Source organism: Delphinus delphis, chromosome 11 (assembly GCF_949987515.2).
Source record: "Delphinus delphis chromosome 11, mDelDel1.2, whole genome shotgun sequence".
In the NCBI taxonomy this organism is placed as follows: domain Eukaryota; kingdom Metazoa; phylum Chordata; class Mammalia; order Artiodactyla; family Delphinidae; genus Delphinus; species Delphinus delphis.
This window is the reverse complement of record NC_082693.1, coordinates 89,780,509-89,793,765: the sequence shown is the minus strand read 5'-3', so window position 1 is coordinate 89,793,765 and position 13,257 is coordinate 89,780,509.

Here is a 13,257-nt window from a genome sequence, read left to right as displayed (position 1 = left end):
GCTGAATTTCCCTCTACCTGTGGGACTCCATCTTCTGGCTTCATGCTCCTCTCTTAGAAAAAGGCTCATTTCCGAAGCAAACACTGAACAACCCCCAAAAACTCTTGGCTGTGACCTCAAGGATGACTCAGGATAGCTTGGAAATGTGAGGCTAAGTAAACTGGCTAAAGATTTGGGAGGGAGTGCAGGAGGGGGTGGGCAAGAGCTGTTGGGGAGGCCATTTGGGGTCTGGGGTGAGATGAACAGGATGGGGTGAAGTTGGAGTTTCATTGCTCCTAGCTTTGTTGTATAATCTGGGCCAATTACTTACATTTCATCCTGACTTAACTGGATCAGGACACTGGTGTTTAAAGCTAAACTATAATAATTCTTGTGCTTAGTTTTATTGAGCACTTGCTATGTGTCAGACTTTTGTGCATCTCACGTATTAACTCATTTAATTCCTTAGCAACCCTATGAGTTTAAGTATATGCATATACCCATTTTGTGTATGAGGAGACTGAGGCATGGAAATGTTAGGTGACTTGCTCAAGACCATGCAGTCAGTAATCAGGAGGGCTGGATTCCAGCCCAGGTCCTCTATCTCCTGGATTTACTTGTTTGTTACCAGCAATGGGTGCTGCTAAGAGTTACATATCTCTGACCTGTGTCTCTAAAGGTGTTGGGTAAGAGCCAAGGTGAGATTTCTAGTTGCTCAGGCTGATTTCTGAGAAGCCAGGTCAAGAGAGATGTAGATGCTAATCTGAGAGTATGAGGTGCTATTCTAGAAACCCACAGGGCGACAGCAGTGGGATGTAGAACAACGGGAACAGGCTCTGAGGCCAGGGAGGACCTTACTAGCTGTGCTACTAGCTGTGCTACTTTGGGCAAATTAATTTACTTCTCTGAGCCTCAGTTTTTCTCACCTACAGGATGGGAAACCTTATAAAGTGGTTGTGATCATTACGTGTGATAATCTTGATAAATGCCTGGCCCATAGAAGGTGTTCATTAAATTGCAACCCTGTTCTCCATCTTTATGTCTCCTCCTCTTCCTCATTTAATATCCATTCAAGCGTTGAAAATCATTTGCACCAGCTTGGTTATGTGAATTGCTTTGATGTTTGGGTTCCACATAAGTTAAGCGAAAGAAACCTTCTTGACCATATCTTTGCATGCAATTCTTTACTGAAGCATAATGAAAATGTTCCGTTTTTATAACAAATTGTGACGGGCGATGAAAAGTGGATACTGTACAACAATGTGGAATGGAAGAGATCGTGGGACAAGTGAAACGAACCACCAACAACCACACCAAAAGCTGGTCTTCATCCAAAGAATGGGATGTTGTATATATGGTGGGATTGGAAGGGAGTCCTCTATTACGAGCTCCTTCCAGAAAACAAAACGATTAATTCCAAGTACTGCTCCCAATGAGACCAACTGAAAGCAGCACTCGATGAAAAGCGTCCAGAATTAGTCACCAGAAAACACATAATCTTCCATCAGGATGACGCAAGACTGCATGTTTCTTCGATGACCAGGCAAAAACTGTTACAGCTTGTCTGGGAAGTTCTGGTTCGTCTGCTGTATTCACCAGACATTGCACCTTTGGATTTCCATTTATTTTGATCTTTACAAAATTCTCTTAATGGAAGAAATTTCAATTCCCTTGAAGACTGTAAAAGGCACCTGGAACAGTTCTTTGCTCAAAAAGATAAAAAAGTTTTGGGAAGATGGAATTATGAAGTTGCCTGAAAAATGGCAGAAGGTAGTGGAACAAAAGGACGAATGTGTTGTTCAATAAAGTTCTTGGTGGAAATGAAAAATGTGTCTTTTATTTTTACTTAAAAAACCAAAGACACTTTTTGGCCTACCCAGTACTGACAGTGCTATTTTAAAAACATTTGTTCATTCATTCACTCATCAAAGACCTGGAGCATGGGTTGCCATGGTTGGCTTTTGGGTCCTATGGTTTCTGTTGCAATTACTCAACAGCAGTTGAAAGCAGGTCTAGATGATATGGAAAAAATGGGTGTGGCTGTATTCCAGTAAAACTTTACGGACACTGAAATCTGAATGTCGTATATTGTGCAAGTGTCATGAAATATTAAAATTTTTTTCTTCAATTATTTAAAGAGGTAAAAACCATTCTTGGCTTGTGGGTTGAAAAACTCAGGTGGTGAGCCGAATTTGGCCTCTGGGCTGTACCCTTGGTCTAGAGTCACTCCTGAGTGCCTGCCACACTGTAGACTGTCAGATATCGTTTTTTTTTTTTGATGTGGACCATTTTTAAAGTCTTTATTGAATTTGTTACAATATGGCTTCTGTTATGTTTTGGTTTTTTGGCCGCGAGGCATGTGGGATCTGAGCTCCCTGACCAGCGATCGAACTTGCACCCCCTGCACTGGCAGGTGAAGTCTTAACCACTGGACCGCCCTGGAAGTCCCAGACATCTGTAAAGACCCCTCCTCAGTGTGTCATCTCCTTTTCTCGTCTCTGCAAGCCAGTCTCCCTGATACAAGAGAGTCACAGCCAGGGGGATTGGTTCTGTTGCCTCTGGAGATGCATAAGGAGGAGGTAAACCTGGGGAAACATCACCATGGCTATTGGCAGGACTTGATACATAAGTTGCAGGACCCAGTGCAAAATACAAATGCAGGTTTTTGTTCAAAAATGAAGAATTTCAAAACAGCAATGGCAGATCATGAAACCAAATACAGCACTCATGTGACTGCACAGGTCACAAACCCGCCTGGCCATTTCTGGCTGTTGGCTTTGAGCTTGTTTTCTTGTATGTTAAAAAAACTTGAGATATCACCTCATGCCTGTCAGAATGGATATTATCAAAAAGGCAAGCAAGAACAAGTCTTGGCAAGGATGCGGAGAAAAGGGAAAACTTACGCACATTGGTGGGAATGTAAACTGGTGCAGCCACTGTGGAAACCAAACCAAGCAAACACGTAGGTACAGAGAACAGCATAGTGGTTACCTGAGGGGGAGGGAGACGCAGAAGGTGAATTGGGTAAAGGGGGTCAACTGTATGGTGACAGATGGAAATTATATACTTGGGGGTGAGCATGCTGTATACAAAAATCAAAATATAGTTTTGCACACATGAAACATATAATGTTATAAACCAATATTATCTCACTAAAAGATAAATCTAAAAAATTAAAAAAAACTAGTTAATAAATCTTCCTCCCAGAGTTATTTTAAGGATTGAAGCGAACTAATAAATGCCAACCTTTCTAGTGTGTTTCCTGTCATGTAGTAGGTGAACAAGAAAAGTTTCAGGACACGTCCTGGCATTCTGTTTTACCACGATGCTTCTATTGCTGGTAATTTTAATGCCACCAGCATCAACCCAGTGGCAGGTTTGGGCAAAGCAGAAGCCCAATGAAGATTTGCACTTCCATTTTTAGCAGTTTTCCCGAAGGCTAAGACATCTGTTTGAATAGCTGGTACCAAGTGAGATGTTAGGGATTTGGGCTCAACTCAGAATAATTTGGAAAGAGCACACCTGGTCTTCCGTTTGTATTTCTCTTTTTTTGTTCGGTCTTATGATTTATATCTTACAAATCTCTCTGTGCATTTTTTTCTTCCCCTCCTTCTGTTGCTGTTTGCCCAGATTATGGAAGGGCAGTGTAGACACTTATCCCTTTCAGGAAAACTGTTCCCCTCCCGCAGGCCGGAACAGGTGTTATAGAAATTCCTGGGTGACTGCTTTCCAAACAGAACTGAATCCTTTCTGCCCACGGCTTCCATCAAAGTCACTGGTTGGAGCAGTGACTTTTTGTGTGGGAGTTAGGAGCTATTTCCTGGTATTCAAGTAAAAGTGGACAGAAATAACTCATTTACTAATATGTTTGATTGTAATTGACAGGTTTATTTCAAATATTTGCTAAGTAACTTAATATTCATTCTAAAAGAGCTAAGGTAAGAATTTTTGACTTACAGAGAATGAATTTCCCAGGTGAATCTCAGAAGGTTAATCTTGGAGAACGTTCCTTACTTAATTTTTATAGGATCTACGCGTGCTTGGCAGTGCTGTAATAAGGGGTGGCGTGCATCAATCCATCTCATGAAAAGGCAGAGAGGGTAACTTCCAAAGTGCTCACTACTTTGAGCACTAAACTCAAAGAATAATCGGTGTTATTTCTTCAGCATTTATTATGTTCCATGTGCTTTATATGCATGGAATAATTTACATAACCACCTAATTTAACTCTCACGTGTGACCTATGGTCAAAATAGTACTATCATTACTTCTGACAGGTGAGAAAGATAGAGATTTGTCTAACACATGGTGAATTGAGATGGGAATACAGGTTGTTTTTTTTTTTAATTGAGGTGAAATTCACATAACGTAAACTTAGCCTTTTTAGAGCGAACATTTCAGTGACATTTAATGCATTCACAATGTTGTGCGATCACAATCTCCTTCTAGTTCCAAAACATTTTTGTCAACCCCTCCCACCAGCTCCCGGCAACCACGAATCTGTGTTCTGTCTCTGTGGATTTAGGCTGGTCAGTTTTTCATTATAACATGACACTAATAGCTAGGATTTATTTAGTGCTTCCTGTATGCTGGGCATTGTGCTGGGAACTTTGCATATGTGAATTCTTTTCATCCTCTCTACCCGGTGCAGAAGGTACTGTTATTACCTATGATTTTTAAAATCATCTCTAATTTACAGATAAGAAAATGGAGGCACAGAGAGGTCCAGAGAGTCATCCAAGGTCACACAGCAATCAAGGGTCAGACCCTGGATTGGAACCCTGACAGTCTGTCTCCAGACTCCCCATCTCAACCAAAGATATGCACTCCCTTTTTGTGATCTCATCCCTTTCACTAGGGTGGGTAGCATTCCCAGCAAATCCACAGCCTGTGCATTGTAGCCCATACACACAGCACAATTCAGTGCTGTAGCCCTTGGTGTCCGGGTAGACTGCCTCATTCTCTGATTTTAACCTGAATCTTAGCTCCAGCTGTAAGGCAATATGCTAAGAGCTGCGATGGAGGGATGTACAAAGGCTCGTGGAAGCCCAGAGAGGGGAGAGGTTTGTTCTCCCAGCGGAGCCCAGAGAAGCATCTAGTTCTCTCCTTTCTGTGTTCCTTTACGCAAGAATCACATTCAAAGCAACCTTTACATATCAGAGAAAAACAAAGATCTTATAAAGTCAGGTTGGATTTTAGTGGTGGGTGAGAGCCATGCAAATTGCCTTGGTTCTGCCACTGCTATAGCTGTGTGACCTTGGGCTGTTTGCTTTACCTTTCTGAACTTTTGTTTCCTCATCTTTAACATCAGGGCATTTTGACCTGCAAACATATAAAGTTCCTGGCATAGCCTAAGGCTGCATTAAATGTTCTTAATAGATATTTTGATGTCCTAATTAAGACCTATTCTCAGGAACAGAGCTGATAAACTTCTTCATCTTAAGGTATAAATAACAAGAACAACAATTAATAGTAATCTTTATCTATTAGATTTATAATCTTATGATGTGCCAGGCACTGTTTTAAGCGCTTCACCTGTATTTTGTTTAATGACTGGGAATACACTGCTTTTTAAAACCAGGTTTTTTAAAAAAAACAAACAGAAACAAAAACAGCTGAGTCACAGTTCACAAACCAATGCTCTGTGGGGAAACCTAGTCTCGTGATTTGACCTGTGAAAAATAAAACAAAAATAGGAAGCCTCCATAGTCAGCTAGGTTAGGGACACCCTGCATACTCTGTCCCTGCGGAATCCAACTTCGCAGCATCCTGGGATCACCAAGGGATCGTTTCTGTATATCTATGCTTGACCCCAGCTCCAGACATTCTGGCTTAAGTGGTCTGGTTGCACTTGGGCGTATGGATGTTTTAAAGCTCCTGGGTAGGGACTTCTGTTCTCTCCCTGTCTTGAGTCTTCAGTGTGCTCAGTGGTACATCAAAGCTTTGAAGAGTTCACTAAGTTTTTAAAAAAATTTTTTTATTGGAGTGTCATTGATTTACAATGTTGTGTTAGTTTCAGGTCTACAGCAAAGGAGGTCATTACAGAGTATTGAGAAGAGTTCCCTGTGATATACAGCAGGTCCTTATTAGTTATCTATTTTATATATAATAATGTGTATATGTCAATCCCAATCTCCCAATTTATCCCTTTTAAAATTTGTATTTCCTAATCATAGTTTTGTTGGAACTCAATCAGATAATAAGTTGGAAAGCCCTCTCTCTTTCCATCCCTTTCTTCCTTCTCTGTAAAAAATTATGATCGATTTAAAAGATACGTGATGCTCCCACCTTGCCGCTTTACTTTTTGGATCTCATCTCCTGCCTCCCCCTCTGCCCTGGGGCCCCGCCAGGCACTCTCCCACCCTGAGCTTTTGCACCTGCCATTCTGCTTTCCCTTTTCCGTGGCTCACTCGCTTCTCCCTGCCCCTTTTGACTCTTAGGTCTCCTTTTCATCCAGGTCCTTTCTGGCTTCCTGCTTTATTACCTCTCCCCCCTTTTCCAGACACCTCTACTTCCTATTGCCCTTCCTTGCTTTACTTTTTTCTCCATAGTATTATCAGCCTCTAACAATCTAATATATCTCACTCACGTATTTGTTGTCTGCCCATTTCACTAATGTCAGTTCCAGATGATGAGGCTTTGGTCTCATTCACAGCTGTGTCCCCAGCACCTAGAACAGTGCCTGGTATGCAGCAGGTGTGCAATAAATACTTGTAAAATGAATGAATGAAAAGTATTGAGAATCAAATTACAAACAGCTGTGTATCCAGCACCCAGTATGAGTGTTGGCATTTTGCCTTATTTCCCTCAGTTCTTTCTTTTCTAAAGAAATAAAATGCTCTAGATACTGTTGGAGGCCCCCGGTCCGCCCGGTCCCTGTCCCCTTCCTACCTTCCAAGAGGTGACCCTACTCTGATTTTGCTGTGTAGTCTTCAGGGCCATGATCTTATATATATATATATATATATATATATATATATATATATATTTTTTTTTTTTTTTTTTTTTTTTTTTCCGGTACGCGGGCCTCTCACTGTTGTGGCCTCTCCCGTTGCAGAGCACAGGCTCCGGACGCGCAGGCTCAGCGGCCATAGCTCACGGGCCCAGCCGCTCCGCGGCATGTGGGATCCTCCCAGACCGGGGCACGAACCCATGTCCCCTGCATCGGCAGGCGGACTCTCAACCACTGCGCCACGAGGGAAGCCTGATTTTATATTTTTATGTGTGTATCCAGGATTGTTCTGGGGTTTCAAAATTTTATATAAACTGAATACCTAATCTTCTACAATTTGCTTTTTTATATCAACATTATATTTTATTCATGATGATACATGCAAATTTAATTCACTCACTTTAAGATTGGTGGAGAATTCCATTTCCGTTGTATGATTATACCATAATTGATTTACTTTTTCCCCTTTAAATAGATATCTAGGTAGTTTCTAATTTTTTGCTGTTATAAACAATGCCACAGTGAACCCACTTGGACACATCTTTTGTGCACATGTGTGAGAGATTTTTTTTTTTAGATTTGGGATGTTGGATGGCTGGGTCTTAGGGTATGTGCATCTTCCAATTTACTAGGTGTTACTATATTTCTCACCAAAGTGGTTGCACCAGTTTATGTTCCTCCCTGTAATGATTTTTGCCTACCTGGTAGGGGGTGAGTTGATACAATAGCTTGTTGTTTACCTCTCCCTGGCTTCTGGTGAGGCTGACCTCCTTGTCAAACGTTTATTGGCCATTCAGGTGAATGCATCTGTGAATTGTCTTTTGATGGCCTTCATCCATTATTGTTCTGAGTTGTTTGTCTTTTTGTTATTGACTTGTAGAAATTCTTTATATATTCTGGACACTAGTCTTTTGTCAGTCACATGCTTTGCAAACATCTCTCAGTCTAAAGCACTTTAACTTTGATTATACTGGCTTTGTTATACAGACTGTGTACATTTTAATGTCAGAGCATGTTCTGTTACACAAAATGAAGGGGGTGAGTGGTAGAATTTCAGGCATCAGTTTGTCAGGTGATGGGGGGAGGAAAATGCAGTGTCTGAGGCTGGGACCTTTACTGCAGCCTCCATTACACTACTATAAAATCTCTTTGACTCCCAAACCCTAATGTTTGTGAGGACAGTGCTGCTTCTCACAGTGGGTCCCAGACTATTTCTTTGTCTGAAAGGCAACCTGCAGTACTGTACCCCATGGAAGCCAGCAACCTCAGCAGCTGCCTTTGCTGCAAAACCACTGTACCAATTGCCAAGCCTGCACTTGGCTGACTTGCAGAAATGGACCAGTTTTCCTTTTTGATATGTTTGTGTGATAGAAGGAAACAGCAAGAGGGAGAGATGGAAACAAAACGGACCCAAGTTTGTACTGAGTTGTACCGGGTTGTACAACAAACACGGTCCTTTCCCACCACTTCTGAAGGTTCAGACGGCCACGCACGGCAGGGACCCTCTTCCATGGCAGGCAGACCCCGGTTCAGATACCTCCTTTAGAACCTAGAACCCTGATGATTTGGGATACCATATCTTATCATTTAGTTTTTCCTGTGTACCAGGTTACCCCCAAACTTAGTGACTTAGTGACAGAGCGTGATGCAACAGGCCAGCCCCGTTACTCTGCTGGGAAGGAAGTCGAGGGATGAGCCAGTCCTGGGCATTGAGACAACTGGCTTCTTACCCTGATTCTGCTACAAGGTGGTCATGTGACCTCCAATGAGTCTACAGCCTCTTTGACTTCATCCTCCTCATTTTTCAAATGAGGCCTTCAGGCTGGATGAGGTGTTTTCGAGTTCCTATGGTTTCAAGAACATTCTGCCATCCTGACCAACATTTACAATTCAGCTACCCGAGCAGGAGGCAGTACAGTCAATGCCATTCTTATTCCTCCTCAGGTTCAGCTCATGAGTATCAACAAGAACCCAGAGCAGCACCCCAATAGATAAATGATAATAATTGTGATTATCGACAATGTGATTCATACCTTGCTATGTGCTTTGCAGTTATTAATCCAAAACCTCCCTACTACCTGGTGAGGGATGTAGTCATCCTAAGATTTGTCTCCAGGGGGCACTGTTCCTGTGTTCTTTGTGCATGGTCCTTGCTGGAGTACCTCTCCGGAATGCATCTACCAAGAGGACCTCTTGGGTAGTCGGTGACCCTGTAATCATTATAAGCTGCCCCTTCTAAAGATGGGAAGGCAGCTCAGCATGATTCAGTAACTTCCCTGAGCACCTACTCATTATTGGCGGTAGAGGAGGGGGCTCAGGATTCTAACTCCAAAACCTGAGCCTTTGCCAGAACACCAGGCTGCCATCTACAGACCAGAGCAACTTCTTCATGGGAGGGGAAGTGGGACTGGGGACTGGGGAGATCTGGGTTTGCGCCCCAGCTCTGTGACTGTGAGCAGGTCAATGAACTCCTCTGTGCCTCAGTTTCCCTATCACCGAAATGGGGCCATACTCATTTCTATTCCATAGGCTTACCTTAAATGAGGCAATGCGTGTGCAGTGAACTCAAGGCACAAATGGAAACATCTTTCTCCGTGGAGGAAAGCTGCTGAGCGCCTTTCTGAGAAACCTGCTCCCCAGTGGCAGACCAAGTGGCTGGTGACCAGCACAGCCTTTTGAAGGGGGTCGTCTTTTCCAACAGAACATGACATAGCCCTGGGGAAAGTTGTTTTAGTTTCACTTAGTTTGATTTATTATTGATAATGCTGGAGATAAATTAGGATCATTAAAATAAGAGGCTGCCTTCTGCAGGCTGTTTTGAATTCCGAAGCTGTCTGCACTGCATTTGCTGGGACTGGAGTGAACACGTGTGTGTCTAGAGGAGGAGAGCCCTGGGAGAGCGGGCGGCGGGAAGCCCTATTGGGAAAGTCTGGGCAGCGAGAGAGGAAGCACAGTATGGAACTGGGTCTTAGTGGGTTGTGGCTGTCATTAACAAAATACCATAGACTGGGTGGTTTAACCCACAGAAATTCATTTTCTCACAGTTCTTGGAGGCTGGAAGTCCAAGACTAAGGCACTGGCTGATTCTGTCCCTGGTGAGGCATCTCTTCTTGGCTTGTAGACAGCCACTTTGGGTTCACATGTCTTTTCCTCCGAGTACCCAGGGCAGTGAGGGGAAGGGAGAAGTGGGGAGAGAGAGAGAGAGAGAGAGGGAGGGAGGGAGGGAGGGAGGGAGAGAGGGAGGGAGAGAGAGCGAGCGAGCACTCTGGTGTCTCTTCTGTTTTTTTTTGTGTGTGTGTGGTACACGGGCCTCTCACTGTTGTGGCCTCTCTCGTTGCGGAGCACAGGCTCCAGATGTGCAGGCTCAGCAGCCACGGCTCATGGGCCCAGCCGCTCTGCGGCATGTGGGATCTTCCCGGACCGGGACACGAACCTGTGTCCCCTGCATTGGCAGGCGGACTCTCAACCACTGCGCCACCAGGGAAGCCCTGGTATCTCTTCTTATAAGGACACTAATCCTATTGGATCAGGGCCCCATTCTTATGACCTCATTTAACCTTAATTACCTCTAAAGGCCGCCATCTCCAAATACAATCACATTGGGAGTTAGGGCTTCAACATGTGAATTGGCGGGGGAAGTCACAGCTCAGTGCAATGCACATTGCCTTCCCACTCCTCCAAGAAGCGTGCAGTGACTGTTAGTACTGTAAAAAGGATAGTTGTCAACACCTTACTTGTTATATCCTCAGAAAACATGAGGAGGTTTTGTATTATCATTTATATTCCCCTTTTAAAGATGAGGGGACTGAGGTCCAGGGAAGGAGAGTCACTGGCCTAAGGTCCCCAGCCGGTGAACGGTGGAGCCACGTTGAGGATGTTGTATGCATGACCCCTTGTGGGACTCATTGTACCTTGTCAGTTTCAAGGGTGGCAAAATGGAAAAACACTTTTGAATCAACCTTGGGTTAAATACTACCTCTATCACTTATAAGTGGTGAGATCTTCAGCAAATTATTTGCTTTCTATGAGTGTATTTGTATCACTTGTAAGTGGATAATAGTACTGCCCTTACACAGTCTTGTTGGGCTTAAATGAGATAAAGTATGATGATTACTTAGTCATCACGAGTACTGGTACTTAATGAGTACTAGCATATCATAGCCACTGAATCAATGGAATCATTTACTTGCAGGTAGTCCCAGGAGAGGGTATGATAAAAATCATTCATACCAAGGTATAAATGACAAAGAAGGATTTTTGAAGTAGTCTGATAATTTTAGAGAGAAGTTGTGTTTTTTAATCTTTGCATAGAATGGACTCTGGCAAGGGCAACCTGGATCTTTGTAGACCAGTTGTCCAAAAAATATTGTTCAGTACCTCCTATATGTTAGGCACTGTGCTGGGACTGGTGGGTAAATGCAGAAAGGACTAAGATTTAGACAATGCCCTAGAGATACTGAAGCCCAAATCTGCCCTTTTCTCAGAGTCTCCCTTCTCATTACATGGCATTACTTCTTACCCGGTTGTTCATGTAAAACATGGAGGAAGTTACCCTTGATTATCAGGTCCTGTCAACTTCAAACCATGTCCCAAATCCACAGACTCCTTACATTTCTGTGCCTCAGTTTCTTCATCTGTAAAATAGTTAATAATATTACTTATCCTGAGGGATACTGTGGCATTAAATGAGTTAATATATGTAAAGTGCTTAGAATAATGCCTGATACTTTGTAAGCAAGCACTTTGTGAGTGTTAACCTTTATTAGGATGATGTTATCTCAAAAGGCTCTATAGGATCAGGTCTCTGGCTGCCTCTCTGCCCTCACCTTTCTCTATTCCTTCCTTCCCTCGTATGTCCCAGCTACACTTTCCTTCTTGTTTGACCTTGAACATGTTAAGCACACTCCTGCCTCAGGGTCATTGTACTTGATGTTCCCTTTCTCTGAATGCTTTTCCTGTAGATAGGAGGCTTCTTCCCTCCAGGTCTCTGTGCAACTGTCACCACCTAAGGAGTCCTTCCCTGATGACACCCCTGTCAACCTATTCCCTTGCCCTGACTTCCTTTCCTTAGTAGTATTTATCACTACCTGATAAATGTGTTTATTGTTATCTCCCTATTTTGGTTATATATTGATATATCACAAACCAGTCCAAAATGTAATGTCTTAAAACAACATCAATCATTTTATTATTTCTCATGGTTTCTGTGGGTCAGGAATTTAGGAAACGCTCAGTGGGGTGGTTCTGTCCTGGTGTCACTCATGTGGTTGCAGTCAGAGTGCGGCTGGAGCAGCAGGGGCCTGGAGCAGCTGGGACCTGGTCTGGCATCTCTGTCTTTTTTATTTGTAGGCTCAGAACTTCTCCACATGGGCTAATTTGAGCTTCCTTACAACATGGCAACCTTAGAATGGTCAGGCTTCTTGTGAGGTGTCTCCAGCACAAGTGTTCCAGTGAACTGGGGAGAAGCTGCATTGACTTTTATGACCTGGTGTGGAAGTCACATTTTATCACTTGCTCTTTACGCTATTGACCAACCAATCATTAAATTTGGATCATGTTCAAGGTGAGGGATATAGACGCTACCTCTTGTTGGGAAAAAGGTCAAAGAATTTGAAACATGACTTAAAACTGCTAGATATGAGTTCCATAGGGACAAGAACTTTGCTTTGTTCATTATTGTATCCCTGGCACCTCAGACGGCGTCTGGAACATAGGGAATGTCCAATAAATCTATAGTGAATGAATAAAACAGTTAAGAAGGTGCTAAAGTTCAAAACTCAAAAGTTATTTTACCTCCATGGTTATCCACAGTCTTAACAATCCATTAAACCAACTGCTAAGCATATAGAAGAAAAGATGTTAATTAAGCATGAGGAAACAAACTTAATTTAAAAGACAAAATGCAATGTTACCTGCTAGACATATTCCAGGGACTTATTTTTGGAGGTTCATGTCTTATTCATCTGTCTCTTTTATTTCTTTTTTATTTCTTTTTTTAAACATCTTTATTGGAGTATAATTGTTTTACAACGTTGTGTTAGTTTCTGCTGTATAACAAAGTGAATCAGCTATATATACGTATATCCCCATATGTCCTCCCTCTTGCATCTCCCTCCCACCCTCCTTATCCCACCCCCTAGGTGGTCACAAAGCACTGAGCTGATCTCCCTGTGCTATGTGGCTGCTTCCCACTAGCTATCTATTTTAAATCTGGTAGTGTATATATGTCCCTGCCACTCTCTCACTTCCTCCCAGCTTACCCTCCCCACTCCCTGTGTCCCAAAATCCATTCTCTATGTCTGCATCTTTATTCCTCTCCTGCTCCT